This window comes from Halyomorpha halys, unplaced genomic scaffold (assembly GCF_000696795.3).
Source record: "Halyomorpha halys isolate HHAL.00 unplaced genomic scaffold, Hhal_1.1 Scaffold453.1, whole genome shotgun sequence".
NCBI lineage: Eukaryota > Metazoa > Arthropoda > Insecta > Hemiptera > Pentatomidae > Halyomorpha > Halyomorpha halys.
Genome location: NW_027107553.1, coordinates 836,708 through 860,920, shown reverse-complemented (window position 1 = coordinate 860,920; position 24,213 = coordinate 836,708). Strand labels below are relative to the sequence as shown.

Here is a 24,213-nt window from a genome sequence, read left to right as displayed (position 1 = left end):
AACCAGTTTGGCATCTAATTGTGGCTGTTGGAATAGCAAAGAAGTCCTATGGACGCAAACCTCTGAACCCAATTGTCAGTTCATGAATCGCAGTTATAATGGTGTAAACACAATATCTACAAGTCTGGCTGGTTGTAAACACATTTACAATTTCTCAATCCGCTATCTCGTGGTCCTCTCGTAGAGCGCGTGATTCTCAGACCGCTAGCCTTGGATTCGCTAATCGCAAATTAATGATTAACGTTTTCTTGGAACATAAACAAACCTAACCTATCACTTCCTATCTTCTTTTTCAATTATCTCGAAAAGATTAGATTTTGGGTTTTGAATGAATAATAACTGAGCATGAAGATTTCAATAAATACCCATTCATGCCTACCCTTATCGAGGCTCTGATGGTGGGAGGTTGCCGTCTGTCTGTCTGTCGATATTGGCGGAAATATTTGCGAAAATAAGAAAAACGGAAACGATCCATCGCCGGTTCCAAGAGGCTAGTGATATGATAAGATTATAAATATAACAATCAAGGAAAAAGCCAACTGGATAATCTTACTACATTGATCATCTAAAATTATGATCCACAAGTTAATGACGTTTAAAAATAAATTTCCAACTTAAAATGTTTGGAAAACACGATTTTTCAAAATGTACGGCCTATATTTTTACGTTACAAGAAACTGAAATATGATTATAAATTACTTAATGCATTTAATGAGCTTCAATATAGAACTTAAACTGAGCCCTAATAAAATTCTTTTCGTTCAATAATTACCTAGAGTTTTTCAAACAGTAGTATTTACTTCAAAAAAAGGAAAAATCAAAATTTTGTCAGTTTGTTTAGCCAGCTACTATTCTTACAAGAAAGTTCATTATAAATTACTTTATAGTGTATTTAAGGAACTTCTAATTGAGCCGTGATAGGCTACTAAACGTCAAGTAGTTTCTGAGATAAAAAACTTTTTGTAGATACTACTTATTTTTAACGTATATTTCATAATGTCAAAATCATATACAATTATTTATAAACTGCGCTGACAGAATAAAACCATCTATGATTAATAATATATCACCAAGTAATGTAATAACTCATAAATAATCAATAGGTTTGAAAAAAAATATTCATGTTTGAAAAACTGTATCTCAGAAAATATTGAATGTAAATATTTCTGTTACAGTTCAATTTGAATATTATTAAATACACCATTAATTATTTTACAATCATTATCTTTCTTATAAGTTTACATGATATTTATTGATTGTTGTTATTTGAAAAAGAAAAAACTTCATTAATGAAAATATTGAACGCAAATAGCTTTATTAAGGCTCAATTTTTAACAAATTTGCACAATTTAAACAAAATTTTGATGTTTGCTAAAAAGGCAGATGGAGACGTAAAATCATCAAATTGCAAAGATGTCATTTCTTGGATTAATTAAATTGGTGGTATGAAAGGAAAAACGAATGGTTGATCACGGGAGACAAGTTAAGACAGTGGAGTGTCCAGCAAGAAATTTGAAGCTGCCAGGGAAAGAAGAGGTGGCTCTAACCCATCTCATACTCGACACACCCATGGTCATCTCATGAATAAAGGAGATGAACCAATGTGTCGCTACTGATGACTCTCTCCCTGAATATATTGCTCACGAGTCACACCGATTCTCTTCAGATTTACAGAAGATGTTGAAAGAAGATCCCGCAACAACAAAAGAACTTTTAACAAAATATTATTATCTACGATTATATCTAAATGTCAATGGATATGTACTATTTTCTATTTGTAGGCGTTGAGTCAGGCCTGTGAGTTCGGGGGCCTTCCGGGAGCCACCCAGCCTTAAGTGTATACCCTTAATAGGGTAAAAATCTGGCAGTCGAGCATTATTCTGACCAAATCACCTCCTTGCACAACCGTTGGTGTAGTAACAGTACTTCTTTACAAAGTATTGCACCCCTGGCTCTCCATGGGTTGTAGCGGTACAGATTTTATTTAAAGGTCATCCCTAATATGGTAATTACTAATATATCATAATATTGCAATATATCAACTTTATCAATTTGCGAATTCAGTGTAAATAAGGAATGACCCAAGTGGTCGAAATACTTAAAATAAAATAAATAAATCTAATCTGTTTTACTCCCTATTATAACACTTTTTTTGTACGGTGAGTAGTTTTTAAGATATTAAAAATGAAGAAAAAATTATAATTTACAAAAAATAAAGTTGGATTACTTTATACCTCAATTAGCGTCTAGTTAATTATTGAAATGAGAAATAATTCTTGATTGATGAATGCCACATTTAAATTCTCTCGTTATGCTAATAGAGATATAAATTAATTATTGTTATCACTATATGGTTCTGTCAGCCTGTGAATCTTTTATTTTTTGAGACAAATCTACTTTGGAACGATAAAAAGGCCGAATAAATGATAAAAGTTTAAGTTTTTTCATCTTTTAAAAATTTCCATGAAGTAAACGATTGTGATTGCGAGTGAGAGATCTTCAAATTACAGTGTAGTCACTGCATGCTAAGTGATACACTATCATCGGGAGGGCATCTCAGCCTTCTTAACTGACCTTAGCAACGTGAGGTAACATTTTTGCCAAAAGATATAGTGAAAGCTTACACATTATATTGTCCATTTCCTCTAACTTGATGAAAAATATGATTAAAGGTTATCTCTTTTAGGAAAATTAATTTAAAAAAGTGTAACTTTCCTAAAAAGAGAATATTTTATTTTTCATGAAGTTAGTGGAAATGTACTTAGCGCCATTGATACACTGATACATTTATTAGATCGGATTATCTGTGAAATGTTTTCGTCTATTTAAGAAGTTTTTATTTTTTTCTTGCTTGGGATTTCCGATTTTTATTTTCTACTTTTTGAATCGATTTGAACTAGGGAAGCTTTTTTTTATTTTTTAGGAGAGGTAAAATCTAAACTTTCTTAATTTTGACTGGATTGCCAAACTTACCGGTAAGGGAAATTCATCCAACCTCTAAATTTTTGTATTATTGATACTTCCATCAAGAATTTATTATCATTTTTGAGTATAGTAACCTCTTTGAGTAATGTTTCACCATAATTTTTGTTTCAAGTAGTTTAAGAAATCCTAATTTTTAGATCTTTCTAGTTTACAAATTATTACGAGGGAGAACAGGCTAGAAGAGATGTGAAACCAAACTACCCTCCCTTCTGGCGTCCCAGACTCACTGAGAGATAATTACCCAGAGAAAAGAGAGGGAGGGGAATAATTCGTAAAAGTACATCAGAATCGATTTGGCTTGGTAATGTTAAAAGTGGGTATAAGCCTTACGGAATATTATGAGGAATTAGGACCAAGAACATTTTTTTTTAAATATTCCTTGATCGTCCATATTCGATTTCAGTACAGTAATATCTCATTTCCATGTATTGGAATGGCTCAGTTTAACAGATCGAGTCCAAATAAAAATTAACTTGATTTTAATTCTTCTACCACACTTTTTTAGTGTCTTTCATTGCAAGAGGATGTTTAGCAGAGAGAGTCACTCCTCCACTGTTGCAGATTCCTGAGTTTTAGGATATCTTGCCACCTTCTTCTGCATATGCACTCCACAGATTCCAAATATCACAACATCCTTGGGTGTTCCCGAGATCTTTTATCACCAGAGACATAGTCCATGGTCTTGAATCTATCCTTGCAGTCTTCCATCATGACTACATTGCTTAACCATTTCAAATGTTCATTTATCAAATCAGTATAAATTATATTATGTAAGTTCTATTACCCATAAGGAAGCGCGTCTGAGCTAGAGACATTTAACGAGCAGATGTGTTTATTTAAATTTAGAAAATTATTTATTTATCATTGTCTATCGAAAAAATAAATCAAAATTGTTAGAATATTTCGTTTAAATTTCGAAAAGAACAAAAAAAAAATGGTCCAATGATATTTACCCATTAGAAGTTTTCCAACTTCTTACTATACAATCAAGAAATTTTTACCCCCAAACTAAGGCGATATTAGAAATAATATTTCAATAGAACTGGAATAATTTTTAAATAAAATTTTAAGATTCGACAAGGGATTTTAAAAGTATCATACAAAATTAACAATGAAATGAGTTCATCATGATCTTGAATCTGAATCTAACTATTTCCAAATAGCCAATTAGGAAGGTTTGTATTTGTTTTTATCGTTTAATGTGCTGATACCCAAAATTGCGATTTCATTTTGGACATGTGCGTCTAAAGTGAATCAAAACATTCGTAAATCTACATCTTTCCGAATAGTACCAATTAATATGAATTTATCATTTCGTTCCGAACGGATAAGAGACTAGTACCGGGTCTGATCCGGATAGAACTAGATGTTGTTGATCCCATATTAGCATTTTTTATCAAGAGAATTATCATCTTAGGGTCTCACTAATCTAATATTGCGTTATTTTCTAGTTGTCTATGGGGTCATCATGTAATGTTTGTTGAGAGAAAGTGGAAGTAAAATAATTTAAAGCAATAACGAACAAAAGCGCTAATTGATGGGACTGCAGTAATAAGTAGAATTCTGCAAAAAGAATTTAGGCAAACTCAGTTTAAGAAATTATATATTTATATATTTAAATAAATTATCATTGAGAAATGGGGACAGGGTGGCTCAGAGCATAAGGCATTGTGCTACTCACTCTAAAGACTCGAGATGGAATCCGGCTGTTATAAATAATTATTTACGTTGTTATTGTAGCCGTGAGTTAACCTTGTGGGCTTAGGGAGCCATTCGGTGTCCACCCAGCGTCGTAAAGTGGATACCCTTAATTAGAGAAAAATCCAGCGTTCGAGCGTTATTCTGATCAAATCACCTTCTTGCACAACAGGTAGTCTAGTAATTACTTTATCCGTACAAAGTACTGATTTTCCAAATGAGCAACTCAGTTGACAGATCGACTATTTTCAATTTCAACATTTTCAACAATATTTATCGTTGCAAAAATTTAATATTTTTCTTTTGCGAAAGAAACATTAAATTTCTACAGTTTACCAGAGTTTATATTCCCCTCTCAGCCATTTATTTCTTTCTAAATTGATAGAGAAGCAATATTGAAAATACGAAGAATGATTTACGGGAGTTAGTCTTAATATAGGAACAGGATGGTCCAGATATAGGTTTGTGAAATTAAATAACTATTGAATAATTAGTAATTTAAATTCTCAATTAAAAAACAAATACATAAAAGCAGAAGTGATATAATTAGGTGCTAGACTGTTCAGTTTCAATGAACTCGGTCCGCTATTTAACCGTCAAATTCTCCTTAGAACAGATGTTTTATTTAAGTGCTTTTCGTCATTCTTCATTATATTAAATGAATTTTTATGTTAATTTTTTATGGTTTCAAAAATCGTTGGCTTTGTGAAGATACATAAGACATTTTTATTACAACTCTAATTTCTGTAAATGGGTTTTCAATTTGGAAAAACTATTTTTTCCTCTTATCCCCATAAATTAATTTTCAGATCCTTTTATAATTCATATTGATCTATTTTTTTTTTATTTTTTTTTTTTACAATTGATTGAAATATGAAATGGTTAATTATTTAAAAAAAAACAAAATTAAAAGTACTTAAGAAGAAGATTAAAAAAAAAATTGCAAACAAATGTAAGCCATTAGACTTATTTCAATGAGGATAATAACGATCGGATATCAAAGAGATTTATTTTATTGATTTACCGAGTTTAAAAAAAATCGTTAGAGACGATTTGAGAAAATCCTAAAAAGGTGTATAATCTAATAAACGAAGGGGTACTTCCAGTCAGATTTTAACGAAACAGTTGCTGTCACTTCCTATATACACTTACATTAAATATGTTATATCAGTTTCGTAAGATAATTGGTTGTTGAGCTAGACTGTTCACTTACTCACCGACCACTTAATGAGACTTGATTATTTCGTCTCAGGAGACCTAAAACGTGTACTCCCATCAAAAACTAGAATTAGAAATTTTGCATAATCTTAATGTTCCTCCCCTATATACAAAGGCGTAACATTAAAGATGGTACTTTAGCAGATCTGGCGTTGATATACTGATATACCGGCGTTGATGATTCACTACGTGTGAACATTAAACCGGAGACGTATATTAAATCATCATGATTCCTAGGTATTTTAAACAAGTTTGAGAAAGAATGTCTTGCCTGCCTACTGTGACAGTGATGGTCTCGGTTTGCTTCCTGCTAGTGACTAGGAGAACCTCGGTCTCGTGCGTGGGTGAAAATAAAAATTGGAGTAGCCTTACTCACCAACGCTCAAAACAATACATTCAACAAACAGTATTGAATTTTTTTCAAAAATACTTAATAATACTTTCCTTAATATATTATTATAGTAGTCAACGCTTCTGCCAAGCTTTGAAGGTCCACTTCAGCGCAACAACAGCTAACAGTAGAAAAGCATGGTACTAAAACCCAGCCCATAAAAAATGTGTCTGAAAATAACTTTTAACATTAGTTTCTACCACAGTTAACACCTAATTGGATTATTTAGATAATTTTTTTTTTTTTTTTTTTGTTATGACTTCAGAACAATGGATACTAGCGAAAAATCCATGTTACAGAACATTAAATCGCCTTAAATTCTGTGCCGAATTAGAATCATAATTTGGTCTTCCATAAAAGTTCTAAACCGATGAGATACTCTTATTTGATGTTGATGATTGATAACTCGCAAACGGTTGAAGAAATGAAAAAATTGTTTAAGACTAAATTTGATCTTCCTTTCATGAACACACCAGAAGTTGTCCTATGCAAGTTTTGCCAAAAAAAACCCTAAGAAAGGAAATATTATTGATGTAAGAGTAAATTTCATCTATGGCGGCTTTCTTGGATTTCTAACGTCTTAAAGAAACGCAATTTGGAGGTAAAACGTCCAGTACTACACCATTACGTAGCACATAATAAAAAAATTCCAAATTTTAGTAATTTCCCTTCATGCAAAATTCCACAGAAGCTTAATATATGCAGTTTGCTCCTCCAAGATAGTGAAGTTCTTCCATTATAAAACCTACACTGCGCAAGCTTCTGATAATATTTTACAGTCAAAAGTAGTAGTTGGAACAGACCTATAACAATACTCTATTGGTTATATTTTACTGAAGATCGATACCATCTTATTTTCTTTGTTTCACTGTCTCTGTTTTCAAAGCAGAGGTCATAAATCCGGAAAATAGACGTAGTTATTGATGTCACTCAAATGGTTCAACTATAATTCGGAACATAGTGGACCTATCGGGGCCGAAACCTTGGCAGTTCACGGATGAGTGATGAGTTGGAGGTCCCTTCAAAAAAAAAAGTTTCGGCCATGCAAAAATATAACTAAACGAACCGCTCAAAATTCGAGAGACAAATACTAATTAATAGGAAGAAATATTTGAATTTTGTTTTAATTTTTTAATCACTAAGTCAAATAAATGAGGATAGATATGTAGGTCAATTCGGAACTAAGAAATAAAATTTAAATAAGATATCGAAATAATCCAGGACGAAGTAAATTCTAAACCAAAAAATAGTCAATTCGGTAAAGAAAAAAGTTTTTGAAATACGCATCCTAGCTGGGCAGACTTTATTGGACAAAATGAACTATTTCGTCAGTTCTACGTATAATCAATAAATACGAATAATTCAAACAAAATGAACCTAAGATTTGTATATTATTGTGATGCACAACTTGAAGATAGTGTGAAGGCTTGCTTTAAAAGACCTTATTGGACTCAATGACGAAAATAAAATTATTTTTTTCAAATAATGGCAGTTTTCTGTCATGGTAGTAATTGGAGTAGTTAAGAAGATTAATGGGAAAATGGTATAAAAATAATCAAAACACAACAATACACGGGAATAATGCTTTCCATTCAATCGTCATTACAGTTAATATACACGTGGAATTTCACGTGACAGTAGTCTTAGGACTACATATACTGTTAATACATGATATCATGATGGCAACTGTCATTTATTATAGTACAGCTAGCACAATGATAGTAGCTGTAATGAATAAACGGACATGTAAACGGCTTTATATTGTATTTTACGCCCTCCATTGTCATTAATACTATACCGCACTATGTGTTTATTATTTCCCTTTACAGATAACTATATTTTTGAAGGCAACTAGAAGATAACGTTTGTGCTTCGTGCGTACATTTTCTAATAATCAATTTATGTATTTACCTTATTTTTTAAACATTATAAATTTCTAAAACTAATAAATTATTAAATTAAATTAAATCTGTACTGCTACAAAGGGGTGCTGTACTTTGTAAGGAAGTACTGTTTCTAGACCAATTATTCGGCAAGGAGGTTATTATACATAGGTGATTAATTATACATTAGTGAATATTATCAAATAAGCATCATTTTAGAAATTTTATATATATATTATACTCCACCCCAGTACGCTCCGACATTCTGCGCAACCCTAGTGGCTAAGTCAGCTCATGTTCATCAAAACTCAAAAGTACTAGTGATCCCCGCAAATAGTTCTGGGGAGTAAAAATTCAGCAATGGTAAAAAAACAAACCTACATCCGAACTCTGTGTGAACACCTGCTTGATAAACTGTGCTGTTTACTGATGACGAAGGAATTTTCCTAGTTACATTCAGGAATTTCCCTTGTTCGGTCTCATTTTGTTCTGCGTAATATGCACCAATATTTAAGTTTTCCTGGAATTTCATTATTTCCTGTTCCAAAAAAAAAAATCTTCCTGCGTTAATGTATTTTGATCACTGCTTCCTGATTCACGGTGTGGGGTCGTGTTCCTGAAAGATATGTCAATACCTGTCGGCTTCGTTTTGCACTCGAAAGGAATTAAACATTTTTTAAAAAATTTAAATTCATATTTTGAAAGATTCTGTCACTCATCCTTCCCTTCTGTAAATCTCACACGTATCAAATGCTTTGACCAAATAATGCTTCATCAAAGTAACCTGTTTTCATCTTCAGATACTGACAAAGATTGGGTAAACTCTTTTGGTTGTCATCATTGGATCAATCTTAAAAGGGTGTCCCTGTTTTAGTTAGAACAGAGTCGCCTCTAACCAGTTTCAATTAGTCTACCTAACTTCGAGCACCCGTCTCCTTATCGTGGTATACACTATATGTGTACCACTTTGCATATATATTTTGGAATCATTAATCAAAGAATTGTATAATTTACTTTACTTTATTACTTTTTCTCTTTATTAATTAATTCACACCTCAACCTTTCAGAACAACTAGCAGACATAATGGCACTCCAAATGAAGTAGTAAACTCCCATTAGAAATTCCTCTGAGCTTGATATATTGGATGATGGAAGTTAGGGGTTACTGAAATTGAAAGGAGGGGAAGAAGTTTGGTTTAAATATTTATACCATATATAAATATATGAAAGAATATTTATATATGAATATACCATATATAAATATATGAAAAATATTTCATTTTTAATTTTATATTTTTGAAATATTATGCCAATTTTATAAAAATAACAAAAAAAAAAAATGGAAATTTTATCAAATGCCGTCTATTAATTTCACTTAGCCATATCCAAAGGATTTTTCTTGAGTCTTGCTTCAAACAGAGCTTATCCTATTTTACATTAAAACTGTATTTTCTGATTCTTGTATTTTTATTTTTTATTTATTTTTTTTTTTTTTACTTATTTTTCTATTAATTAGTGTTCGATTTATTTATGGTTTTATCATTGTCAATCTGTTATTCTTTTTAAATAACAATAATTGGTATTTTTTCTTGATAATTGTAAATTTTTATTATTTTAAATTATGAAGAAGGTGGTCAGATGAGTTAGTCAGCAATATGTACTGCATTCAAATTATTACAAGATGAAATTCTAATTTAGATTCTGTAAATCCTAATTTTTGTCATTTAAAATATTTTCATAATTTTAGAATGATCTTTCGACATCAAAAAATTTGTATTCACTTAAAATGATATGATTTTGGTTGGTTTCATACAACATACATTTTATACTAAAAATTGTAAGAGAGCTATTCCAGCCTGAATACATAGCAGGTTTTTTTTCTTAATGAACAATTACTAAAAGAAAAATAATATCGGAAGATCGTTGATTATCCGTGTGTATTATAAAAGAAATATGGTCCGGGTGTGTTCAAAAGAACTAAAATTAAGTAATTACAACTACTTATTATTAGCCAAACGTTTCGCCCGACGTTGAAGGGCTTCATCAGAACTAAAAAATATACAAATTAAAATAATATATAAGTTGGGGCTAAATATAATATGAAATATGTGAATATTTATTTAGAAACGAACAAAGAAAATGAAAATAACACGTATAGTGAAAAGTCTAAATAAACAAAAATTCCAAAAATGTATTAGACAATTAATGAAATTGGCAATAATAACAAATAAAAAAAGTAGATAAAAAAATAAAATAGAAATGTAAACTGATGAAGCCTTTCAACGTGGGACGAAATGTTGGATCATAATAAATAATTTAATTGCTATTTTGGTTCTTTAGACCGTCCAGAAACCATTTCTTTTTTCAAAATAATATCATTTATTAATTTTTGAAGAGAATAAACGAGTTCATGAAAAAAGATTTCCAGAATATAAAAGAAGAAAAAAATGGTTCATATTGTTCTGTTTTCCTTTGTTCATTATTTTCAATTCCATTTTAACGAATACTCAAAGGACAAATACTACGAGAGAAGCGATATTCGTTAATAGCTATTGTGATTCCAAATTGATAGAGAATAGGATAACTCCAGAGTTATATTCTAGATACCTCGGTTTACCAGCTGTTCGATTTCAATCAATTACTGGACCGTTAAAGATTAGATTGTTTTTGTTCTGCCCCGAGAGAGCAGGAAGGAGTTGCCGAAGGCCAGTTTCCAATGACAGCTTCAATCTCGTACATAGCACGAGAATGTCGACAGACCACAGCTAGATAACATGATCTTCCATTGGAAGAACAATAGTGGCAACACGAGTTCCCTCAACAACTGACAGTCAATCAGATTTGTCCATGTATAAAGAAAAGTTAATAATATTGGTTAAAGTAATATTTATAATTAAAAGTATTTTTTTAATCATATTACAATAACAATTTTTAAATTTTTATAAAAATATTTAAAAAACAAAGTCAGCAGAACTTCGGACTCTCTATCATTAAGATAGTATTTTTCCTCATTTTTATTAGGAATCAGATGAAAAGAGATTTAATTGGTTCATTATAGTCCAGTGAAATTTCAAATTAACAAACAAGTACAGTTTTCTAAAAAGTAACATATTTTCCATGTAATGAAAGATTAAAATTTATACAAATTATTTTAGCAAATATCACGAAAACTACTACTCAACAACGTTCACAAGTCTATTACATCTCAAATCAAAGCTAGACAAATGCACCATTTAATAGTTTAAAATCAAAATTTTCGTAGAAAAAGTAGTTTCCATGATATTTGCCAAAATAAATTCGCAAACTGTCGATTTCCCTTTGTTAGGAAAAAACTTTAGGTTATATGAAAAACTATACATTAGAAACTATTAGCACTCAAATCGGAGCTAGTTAATTGTACTATAAAGTAGTTTAAAATTAATATTCTCGTCGGAGTAGTAATTTCCATGATATCTGACAAAATTTTAATTTTTGATCGTTTAAAAAATTTTTGGTTTATGGGAAATAATATTTGAGGAAATATTAGACATAAAGATGTTTATTAGTTCTCAAATGTAAGCTAGATGAACTATAAAGTAATGAGGTGTTTATAGTTGATCATAGATTAATATGAGATGGTTGGTGGTGTGGTCAGTAAAAATACACAAATCAACAAAAACAGCCGACGCTTCAACCTGGATTTCAGGCCTTCATCACGGCTAAAAGAACAAAAAGAGATAACAACGTACTTTAAAGTAGTTCATAAAATAAATTTTTCGTCGGAATAGCAGTTTCCATGATATTTGCCAGCGTAAATTCACAAAGTATTGATATTTCGTTCAGGAAAAAAAATTGGCTTTTTGAAAAACTGTATCTTGAAAACAGTATTAGTAGTTTTCTCATATTTTAGCAAATTTTTGCTACTTTACATAATATGCTGTTGAGTTGTATTTTTTGTGTGTTGGTAGTTGTTTTAAGGGTATAGGACGAATGAAAAATGAGTGAAAATTATTTTCCTTGAATGAAATGAACTTCGGGGGAGGAGTGAAGGCACATTTAATACTTCAATGTTTAATTTTTAAGGACATTTACATTTCTAACAGACCATAAGTTTTCACATTAAATGACTGAAGGAGGTTTTTTTTTTTTTTTTTTTTTTGTAATTGTATATTATTTTCAGTAAAGTAATAAAAAACTGGAGTGAAGTAGCTTGCTTTTTCCCCTTCTGGGCTCTTGAGCTATAGGTGAATTAAATACAACACTGACACTGGTGTAGTAAAATTAAAACAAACATAGTTAAAATCTGTAACTATATAACCCAAGAAGGGTCAGGGGTTAAACACTAGGGCTAAGTAGGGAGTTAATGATTGTGCAAGGAGGTGATTCATGATTACGCTCAACCACCATATTTTCTCCTATTTAAGGATACTCACTTCATAGAGGCTAGGTGCACTCCGGTGGACTTCCAAACCCACAGGGTCAGCTCACGGCTATATATATTTCCCGCCACAGTTGGAGATTTCCGCCACTGAATTGGAAATTTCATCATGTCCACATATTTTGGTACGGTTTTGCACACCCCTATAACTCTTCCAAAACACTAACTCGTTGGGTTGAAATTATGTGAATAAATTAAGCTGGTGTTAGAGAAGTGCATTTTGGGGATCTTAAAGGTTGTATCCTCCATACTCTCCACAATTTTCGCGGGTTTTTTAAGCATTAATTATTCATCCATTTTTTAACAATGTTAAGGGAAATTACAATCTAAGTTACGGATTTCCGCTTTTCATGCTTTGTTTTTTCAGTTTGTGAACTTTTATTGTTTTTATTTTGTTCGATGGGAGTAATTAGAACAACACTAAAATCTTCATGGAGTTAAAAGATAAATAAATAACACAACGGAATTTAGTCTGTTTTACACTGATTTGAATTTTACGTTAGATAAACTTATGTCATTCATTTTTTCTGACATTTTCTTTTCGTTTTTGGACATCTAATTCTCTTTTAACATAGATAACTTCGTCATATCTTCCAGCCTAATTTTCAAGTCTGTGCTAATAGTACAGTCTTTGTAACTGCAAATCCTATACTAATTTAATTTTCATTAGATTCTACGGCAACGTTTAGTTATAACCTATTTATTTCACCTGTCCTTTTCGATACCATACTCCATATAGACACACCTCCAGGTCCCCTCGTTCGTTGCAATCTCTACAGATGGGAACGCGCTCGTGCGATTATCGCCTCTAGAAGAGGAGGGGGATGATCAGGGTCCAGTGATGATAGGGAGCGGATATCGCCGCTGTTGTAGTAGGAGCTGCAGACAGTTACAGGCGTCGACCTGAAGCACAGCATACGGGTCCACGGATCTGCGAATAGCAGGCGTACTTCAAGGTGCGTTCTTCTCATATCTACTATATTCGTTATATACTTTCTTCTTAATTATTTGTTAACTATTGCTTTGAATTACAATACTTCTTCAAATAAATGATAGATGTACATCACGTTATTGGGACAAACTTAAGTAGTTAACTCGGCAATTTCAGTGTATACATACATTTCCAGGTGTATGCATACATACAGACAGCAGTATATTTTGAATTTTAATCAATTTGACCATGGATTAATTTTTACCACTTAAAAGGAACTGTTTAGACAGTTCAGCGATTGTCTCATAAAACTACTTCTAGAGTTATCATTAAATAGTATCAACGTGTGATAGGAAGAAGGACATTGTTATGGGAGGAATAGAGGGGGCCCTACGTACCCCAAATCGAAAACCTTAAAATCTTGAGAAAATTTGAGATTGGAGAATCTATTTTAAATTGAGACCATTTTTATAAAAAAATGTATTCAAAGAGTTAAACAAATTTTAAACTAAAACCATTGAAGTTAGTATATTGAGATTTTATTCAAACAATATTGTGTTTGGATATAAAAGAAAATTATTGTTGTCAAGTATCAATATTCAATAAGGTTTGGACAGATTACAAAATTGTTGGGAAAAATAAAATATTTTTATGGTCGAAAAATTGGGTCAAAATTATTGGAAAATTTAAGATTTTGGCAGTAATATCCTTGAAATTTAATTATTAGTAATGTAGTACGGGTGTAGTAGTTGTAGCATCCTTGTTGATAGTTCTTGGAAGTAAAGATTATTCAAAGAAAACGAAAAATACTATTGCATTGAAAATTGAACATGATAACTTCTAATTTTAAATAAAATAAAATAAAGTATGATAAATTTCCTTACCAGTTTAGAATCTAAAAGATTGCAGAATTTCTTAAAATAAATATCTCTTCGGCTGAACAAAAAAATAAATCAAAAAACCTTTTGTAAAACAACTTTTATAAATAAAAAAAATTAAGCAAATTTTTTCTCCCTCATTCTTAATGTCTAAGGACTCCTTTCTCTGAAACGTATATCAGGATCTGTACAGGTTACTTCATTGTCGAATTAAATTTAAAAAAAAAAAAAAAAATTTAAGACTTCATTGTTAGACCATTATATGACCATAATCATATTGTGAGTAAATAGAAACCCGTTAAAGGTAGCTTTTACTTTATTTCAGTTTTTTAATATAAACATAAATGTGCTATAAAATGTTATTTTGATACTACCTCGAGATGTCATAAAAACAACAAACTATCCAAGATAAAATCAATAACGATACTTAGTTTTTAAGGCATGTTTCTGACTTCAAAAAATTCATTCTAGATGTCTAGAGAATAAAGCATTGAGTTTAATTTTTATTTGAATGCTATAAATTTTATTTCAGAGTAACGTGATATCAAATCTCAAGCAACGATATATACATATAAAAAAAGTGATAGATAAATACCAAATAGGTCATGCAAGACGGATGACACGTGGGTCTTTTGCGTTTTCTTTGGTGGAGATAAATCAGTAATTTATATAGACTTTTAAAAAATGGTTTCAACCCATTTAACATAAATGAAATGTGCGTCATTTGTTTTGTTTTGATTGTCCAGCAGTGCCTATTATCTGGTATACATTCTAGCTTATCACGACTTCTAACCCAAAGATCCGATATCCTTTCGGTTAGATGGTATTTTTGAAGTCTATTCTTGTACAACAGAGAATATCGGTGATTTCGTCTTAAATATTAATTATATAACAAGGGATTTACAATCAAAAGTCATCAGTTTCATAATAATCATTTTCGAAAGAATAAATAAATATCTTTTGTATAATATCACATACGTAGCGAAACGGTTTCATAAAATTTCCTTAGGGGGAAAACTCAATAAAATAATTATTTTATATGTGTAGGATATATGATAACAGTGCTGGAACTCAAAAGATGATGTTTTGGGGGTGGGAGTGTGATAAAAAATCTAGGTTTGATGTATAGGGTTTTTTTTTAAGCCCGATAGAACTTGAAATTGTAAAAAATAACACAAAAAATTAAATTGTAATCAAAATTTTTTTTTTATTCGAAAGATCAATACGTGACATTAACATTTGAAAATGATTTCGGGCATATGGGCACCGCGGCTGTTCTTGACGAAGCGCATTCTGTAAAATTGTGTTCAGCGATGAGGCGCATTTTTGGCTTAACGGGTTTGTTAATAAGCAAAATTGCCGCATATGGTCGTGCGATTTGACACCTCTCGATTATTTCCTGTGGGGCTACGTGAAGTCACTGGTTTATGCTGATAAACCAGCAACAATTGACGCCTTGGAGGCCAGCATTGTTCGTGTTATTCGTGACATACGGCCAGCAGTGCTCGAAAAAGTGGCCCAAAATTGGACGTCCAGAATGCGCTTCGTCAAGAACAGCCGCGGTGCCCATATGCCCGAAATCATTTTCAAATGTTAATGTCACGTATTGATCTTTCGAATAAAAAAAAAATTTTGATTACAATTTAATTTTTTGTGTTATTTTTTACAATTTCAAGTTCTATCGGGCTTAAAAAAACACCCTATATTTACACTCACAAATATAACTATAAATAAATATAATAAATATTGATAAATTGTTCATTCGGTTAACGACCCTTCAGGTCTGGGTCTTATTAGCTTTTTTAAATCCCCTATTGACTCAAAGCAAATAAAATTTTCGTTTATAATATTTTTTAAATATAAAATGTTATTATATAAATAGTAATATGTGCAATAAATATTATAATTGATTCGAGATATACGTTAATACGATACTTTTTTTTCCCTATCTATGACATAAAAAATATATTTCAAGTATTGCTAAATATAAACTTGAAAAAAAAATCGAACCCTGTTTTGAAAAACTGAAAGACAATGCCACTGATAATGTTTAAAGCAATATATCTTTATTTTGCTTATTTCTTGTCTAACAGACTTTTTTTTTTGTTTTTTTTTCTTTTGTATGTATTTCAAAACCTTTGTTGCCTATCCCAGGTATTAAAGGGTTAAAAGGTGATATATGAATGGTTGTTGACAATTCTCAGGTATTTGCTTGGGAATACTTGTGATTTTTTTTATTAAGTCGACTTGGAGTCCCATACTGACCGGGACTGATGAATGTTAGGAAAGGTCTTAGAATTTATTTATCTAAAATTAATTAGTTTCTGGGATATTTTTTACATTTTATATTAAAATAAAGGAAAATATTCCGGCCGTTTTCTAATTTTATATTATTAATAAATTAAGCCCATATATGCAATAATGGAACAACTAACTTATTATAAGCTTTGTCGATATTGCTTTTATTTTGCAATCAAAAGTCTCCGAGTTTTTGTACCAGTGGAATTGGAAAAAATAAAAATTGAACACTTCATCATTTTTTCGTTTTATTTTATTACATTGGCTATCTAATTTGCTTCTTTATTTTCTAAATCATTATTTGTGAGGTGGAGGTGACAAATATTAATCCAATCGATATTACTTAACCAACATCTTAACATAAAAATAATATCACAGTGACTTATTTTTAAGTGTTTATTAATGCTAGTACATTACGAGCAAAAAAGCGCTTCGGGATTGGAGTGTACTATGCAGCTTGGGTTTTATAATTTTTTTTTTGCTTATATCTCAAAAATAATTAGGTCTGGTGAAGTGAGATTTATACATGATTAAAATACATTGAATTTTCTAAAAAAGTGATATAGTTTTTATTCTAAGCACAACAGTTTTTAAGATTTAGAGCCCATTGTTTTTTTTTTATAACATATAATTTTATAATATTTTTGAGGCAACATCAATGCAAATAAATAAATATAAAATGTACAAGAATCACAAAAAACTGAAAAAATACAGGGTTAAGAACATCCATCAGCCTCCAAACCCAAACCTCGCGACGCGTAAAGTTACACGAGATTTTTACTCACGTACAATGGATACCTAAAGAATACAAAACAAGTAACAGTTTTTATATATATATATTTTTTTTTAACGATACGGTTACGTCTAGACTATTTATTTTAGAAACTAAACATATGATTCAGTGTTATTTCCATAGCGAAAACTGTATCAACTATTTAGGTGCTTCAGTCCATTTGGTAAATATTATGATTTCGAGGGATGGTTGTGGATGAATTCAGCATGTTATACGTCCAATTACCTATATCCAGGACGTTTTAAAAAGAATATTTTATACATATATATTTTTTTTGTGGTGAACTTTCAATCCTCGTACGTACATAGCTATGATTTGTGTATTCATCATTCCTGAATAACAGTAACAGCCCTAATTGTTTTATGATTCTATAGATAACAAGCAGTCTAATTGAATTTGAAATTATTCATAAGCTTATAACTAGTTGAGAAACGAATTAATAAAAAATGACGTTTTGTGCCTTAAGTGGATGCTCATTTGTGTTCTCTAAGTATAATACTTTTTTCTCGATGGCGAACCAGAAACTATCTTCTATCATAGTATCTTAATAAATAAAAGATAAGGATAAATTAATGTTGTAAAGAAACATGCTGTGAAAGATGTTGTTATTTACATTTATTGGCATGTACTCATAGTGCGCTAGAAACAAACTGTAGGCATCGGAAAAATGCATCAATAATATTTTGCTGCTTAAAACTAGGTGGATGAGATTGTGCCAAGCGAAATTCAGGGTACTACAAGATTCAAATACACTACAGGGTCGTTAAACTGTTTTGCCTAATGATTTCGAAAATCAGATTTTAAACTATTGTTTGATGACGGAAGCCGAGTTTTGTGATATTGCTCAAGATGATTTGAAGATGATAGCAACAAATTAACATCCTTAGATAAAACGCTAATGCCGCCTATCAAATATTTGAGATCAGAATGGCGGAAATAATTAAGCAAAACAAATTGAGGGTCCTCTTATGGCGCGTTTTCACTCTATGATTATAGAAAAATAGATTTTATTCATATATAAAATATTATAGTAAGATTTTCAGTGGCTGCATTCTTTCTCGGGAAAACCATAGTCGTAAACAAAGGTAGAGTATCTTCCATATAGGCTTTTCATGAGTTGTATAATTAATTTACCCATTCATTATTTATTAATATTAATTTATATTGTACTATTTTTTTTCCTTATAAGTATCGTAAATTATATTTTGCGTATTAATAGTAACAGTTATTTTTAAAGAACTTCTACTTGGAAGATTCATTCAAACATAAAATAGTCGCAAACAAAGGTCGAGTTTCTCCCATCTAGGCTTTTCATGAGTTGTACAATTAATTGACCCATTCACTATTTATTAATATTAAGTTATATAGTACTATTTTTTTTCTAATAAGTATCGTAAATTATATTTTGCGTATTAATAGTAACAGTTATTTTTAAAGAACTTCTCGGAAGATTCATTCAAACATGACGAGTGCTATAACTAACAATATACAATATACAATATACGAACAAAAACATATTTAATATTTTTAAAATTTTATAGAAATAAGGCTGGTATTGGAAAAATGCATTGAACCAATAAGCAGCGATTGATATATTTATAATAATATAATGAAAACGGAAAAATTAAACCCATCTAAAATATATTTCATGTTACAACGTTAATAATGAGCGAAAGAGAAACGATAATATAAGCAATCAGAGAAAATCATCCAATTAATAATTTATATTATGCATAGATATTTCATTTAAATGTATTACTGGTTATTAGTTCTCCATAGCTATTAGTATTATCATATACATTAGATCAAATATTATGTTCACTTCAGAACACTATTAATAACTGATATATTATTGTACAAATAATATTAATAAAACCAATACGCTGATACATATACATATATAGATTTTTTCAAATTTATAGTTGACAGTTTTAGCTACTTATAACTCGCAACATGAACCTTCAACTTTGTTGCGTTGCTCTGTTCTAATGATAATGGATTATGCAACTAAATAAGGAAATAAAAACTAGGGGTTAAGTAATAGCTAGAGTTGAATACTACTATTACTTCATCTATATACTTACTTCCTCATTACTTTTACAAATCTATCTTTGAAAAATAGAAGTATTATAAGAGTAATTCTTAGATGAGCGAAAAGTTAGTTATTTTACTTAAATAGCTTAATTCAATTAATCATTATTATTACACACAATCATTAATTACCAATTATTATTACATAGCTTTATTTGAAAAAATAACACTTGCATCAAATTTTATTTTAAAATAGGTACATTTTTCCACTTGTTATAAAAAAATTTTCAACATTTTTTCTTTTTACTATTATTATTTTGCATTAGCTAAAAATGCGTATTTTCCTCTTGTTTTTTACGTAGAAAAAGCAAATATAAAAGTGTAAAAGTTTCAAGGGAAGTAAATACAATTTTTTTCAATATAAACCCAGTTCATAATTGTTTTCAGAATCTTGAAAACTCTTAAACACTAGTGTAAAAAAAAAAAAAATAAACCCAGAATTTCCATCTACCATTTGATCGTAGAAATCTTTAAAAAAAATTAATAATTTTAGATATTTTTTATATTATCATATTTTTCCGGATCCTAGAGTACATTAATAATAACCCGCAGACTCGTGTCTAATATGTTTCGATCTAGTATCACCAAAAAAAGTTTCATTGAAATTTTTTTTTCATTCAGATTAAAAAATTTCAAACTGTAAACAGGTTGACAATTTTCCAAACCAATCCGTCACGCACCTCAATTATACTCCCACATTCCTGACCAGGGACCGCGTACCACCTTTCTGACTTCATATTTTGAAGCTTCCTTACCCTTTGCAACTAATTCAAACAGTATAAAATTAACCACGCAATTGTTTACCTCAGTATGATAAAACATACGAATAGAAATTTTCATGAGGAACTTAAAACTGAAGAAAATACTTCGCATTCACGAGGCACAAATCATATCAAAACCTCCTGTTCCTCAATTTTCGTAAGGAAATGACCCTTAAAAAACGTCCTAAATTTATCTCCAATAGGGTAGTAGGAAATTTTTTTTTTATAGTACACGTTTCTGACGGCAAAGTTTGAGATATTCGAGAGTGAACCCTAAATAGTTATATATAAATAAACAAAAAATCTCACAAATCATTACAACTTGATTTTTCAACTTCTTCCAACTTTTTTGGTGATTTAAATACCTTAAAACTGACCTCTTGCACTAACGTTTTTTACTTTTTTCATCTTTATCATGCCAAATAAACATTAAATATAAAGAAAGCGCTTGATAGCACGGGAGGAACAGGACTTCAGGAAATATTTACTCAATCCATTCATATAATTCAACAGTTTCATGAAATTTTCCCTTCTCTTAAAACATCACCCATAAGCTAAATATACCAATTATTAGTCTTTAAAATTAGTATATTCTAAATTACGATGTTAATAACCTCGACGAATGACCTAGCATTCTCCATTTCTTATATTTCAATAAATTTTACGATGCAAATACCGGTAACTGATTTTATATCGGTGCTTTTTACGAACCTATGCGTCTTAAAGGAGTGAATCGCGAAAACTCGCAAACAATTGTTAACGGTTTCATCCACCTGCGGCCAATAGGAGCGGAAAATCTAACAAACGAAACAATAACTAAATGAAAAAAAAATGAGTTCAGTGTAATAATCATCATAATGTATCATCGTGAGGACGAGGAGATTCAAATTTCTGTCATGTTGACAGTAAATCTTCAGATTCTTACAGTAAATCGAATTCTGACGCGATTTTGTCGATAAAACAAAATGGAAACTTCAAAAAGGCACTTCACTAACACCAACAAATTTTTTTAATCTTCGACTCAATTTAAAGAAGAGAGCATAACCTTTACAGTCGCGAAAAAAATGGTGAGACGACTTTTCAAACAGCAAATTAATTATTATACAAATTTTCAACCCACTAATTCAATTAAGAAAGGTTGTAGAGGTACCTAAAACCTTAAACACGACTAAAAAAACTTATTAAGATGAACTTTTGATTGAAATTCCTCTCTTCAAATTTTACAGAATTGCAATGTCTATAAAACAATCCTAGATACCCAATTTTTAGTTACCTATGTTAGTTCATTTTAGTTCCCTAGGCATTTACTACTTGCAAACTACAATGGTTATTTATTTTGTTTATATTTAATCAATTTCTTTAACTACAAACTTGCAATTTTTACATAATAAATGGATAACTGCAGAAAAAGTTAAATTATAGGTATAAGTACCATCCAAGTGATTTAAGAAAAAAAAAATTTATTTTTAAGCAATAATATGTAGCATGAAATTTCTATTCGATTTAAAGTCATTCCCAAATTAGAATCTGACAATGACCATGATTTAATTTTAATCTTCAGGATAAAAGTTATTACACAGCTCAAGAAAAAAATAAATAAATAGAATAAAAACTTAAAAATTTACTACTTTTGTTTTTACAATAGTTTTGATTTCTTGTTATGTAATTAGATCAAACTTTTTTTTTCAATTTCCAACAAAATAATTTAATATTAATTATTGGTGAGAATTGTGTTTAATGTACTGAATGGATCTGAATGCCTTAGTCTGATATATAATCTGATTTCAATTAAAATGTAAAGTTAATAATTTTCTAAAATTTTTCACTACTTGATAAATATGTGAAAAAGTATTACAGATCAATATAGCTATTGATAGTGTACACTCGACTATTGAATGATTTGCTATTTATAGATTAACAAGTCACTTATAAACCCAGATGGATAACCATCGTCTAAGTTCAATTTTGTAACATTATTAAAAAAATATTTCATATAATTTATTTCTCATCTTAATATTTTTTGCTATTTATTCCTGTACATATGAAACTTAACCCCATTAGCAATATTATTAAATACCTGATAGCGGTAGACATTAAAATTAATGTATTTATTTTTTTTAAATTGTTTAGACCACTAGAGATATCTAGACTGAATCAACTAAGTAATAAAAAAAGAATTAATTAAAGTGAAACCATGGAAGTTGCTTAGAACAATCGCAGAAAATACCTAATAGGCCCACCAAATTAGCATAAAAAAGTAGATCTCACCCTATTAAATATTTACATATTCATACCCTGTGATATATAAAACAAATATATGAAAATAAATAATAAATTAAAAAATATAATATCAAAAACCTTTTTTTAAATATTTGAACATTGAAAAAATATACTAATTTTAATATCATAATTAGAATTTTCTTGATAAAAATTATTTTAGAATAAAAAAATTGGGATTGCAAACACAAAAATGTTATTGCATACCTGATAAAACTTAATTTAATCTTATTGATGATGCCTTTCAATAAGAGTAATTAATAATATAAATAAGTACCCTTAATTGGGGAAAAATCGGTTGGTTGAATGTGATCTTGAACAAATCACCTTGCACAACTGTTGTTCAGGGAACAGTACTTCTTTACAAAGTACTAAAACACCTGAACTTTCATAGGTTGTGGTAGTACAGATTTGCATTTAATTTTTTTTTTAGTGATTTGGTTTTTTTGTTCTTTACATAAATGTCAAATATTTATCAGCCACCCAACAGATGACCCTTTCGATATTCATTTTTTTAAAGTGATTGGCGTTTTTGTTTTTCACATGAATTTTCAATGTACATGATTATATAAATGTAACATTTATATACAATCCAAATTTAATGTGAGTGAAAATATAACAATATTTAATGCATTTAATAATGTTTTGTTACAACAATTTCAACTGGAAATTTTCCATACAAAACAAGAAACAGCATAACTTATCGATTGGGCATGTTCAGTGAAGGTAAACATTGGCCTTGGAGTTGCTAGGCCATTTTTTTTTTTAATGATAGAAGTATCTCAGGAACATGATAAAGTTTATATAACATAAAATTAATTCAAATGTATGAATGAATGTAATCTAATTTCACTGATTAATTAAAAATGTTAATTAGATAATTCTTCCCAAGAACAAATTTTCAAAAATGTTAGGAGTCTGAAAGAAAATAAATACCTAAAATTAACCTGTATAGCAACAGTATTTTTAAACATTCATCTTTTTAGGAAACAGTTCAACATTTCAAAAAAGGGAATTAGTTGCTGATTGGTCTGATCGAAATTGAATATTTTGAATTTTTAAGCCTTGAAGGTTATACATGGCGGTCTTTATACAAATAATTTCCCCTGATGACTTACTGTAAAATGTATACCGATTTACCGATTAATAAAGTGTAGAATTCACTCAGAGTTTGCTAATGTTATCACAAAATGAATGTTCATTAGATATAAACATATAGTATGAGTAAATGAAATTTATAAAAAAATATATATATTTAACAGAAGATAAAGATTAAACATATATAATTATAAATAGCATAAATCAAACAACAATCATTAATATAAATAAAACTTCCAACATTTTAATTATTGATAGATAATGTTGATGAAATCAGTGGGGTTTTACTTTCAGTTTCTCTAGGTACTAAAAATAGAAGAAAATGTTAAAGGAAAGAAGATGGTCGTACATTACAGACTATTTTTTCTTCCAATTTACTTATTAAATTACAAAATGTATTTTTACAAACTTAAAAAATTATAAAAATTCAATGTTCTAAAATGCAGTGTAGTTTTATGTTTTATATTTAATATAAAATTAATACTCTATAAATT

At 29.8% G+C, this 24,213-nt stretch overlaps 1 protein-coding gene and 1 long non-coding RNA gene across 5 annotated transcripts in view; one reads left to right on the top strand and one right to left on the bottom strand.

The window, feature by feature from the left end:
- The window catches only part of LOC136795415 (uncharacterized), a 42,938-nt gene extending 28,483 nt beyond the window's left edge, over positions 1 to 14,455 (bottom strand). The window contains exon 1 of the long non-coding RNA XR_010842999.1: positions 14,408 to 14,455. This is a non-coding gene — a long non-coding RNA (uncharacterized lncRNA). The remainder of the gene's footprint in view (positions 1 to 14,407) is intronic.
- The window catches only part of Tps1 (Trehalose-6-phosphate synthase 1), a 67,292-nt gene that overhangs the window by 35,913 nt on the left and 7,166 nt on the right, over positions 1 to 24,213 (top strand). For 2 of the 4 annotated variants that reach the window (XM_014424103.2, XM_014424102.2), the window contains exon 1: positions 13,396 to 13,548. The exons of the other annotated variants lie outside the window; for them this stretch is intronic. The gene's annotated coding sequence lies outside the window, so the exon portion shown is untranslated. Of the gene's footprint in view, positions 1 to 13,395; positions 13,549 to 24,213 lie in introns of those variants that run through there. 4 annotated transcript variants of the gene reach the window in all.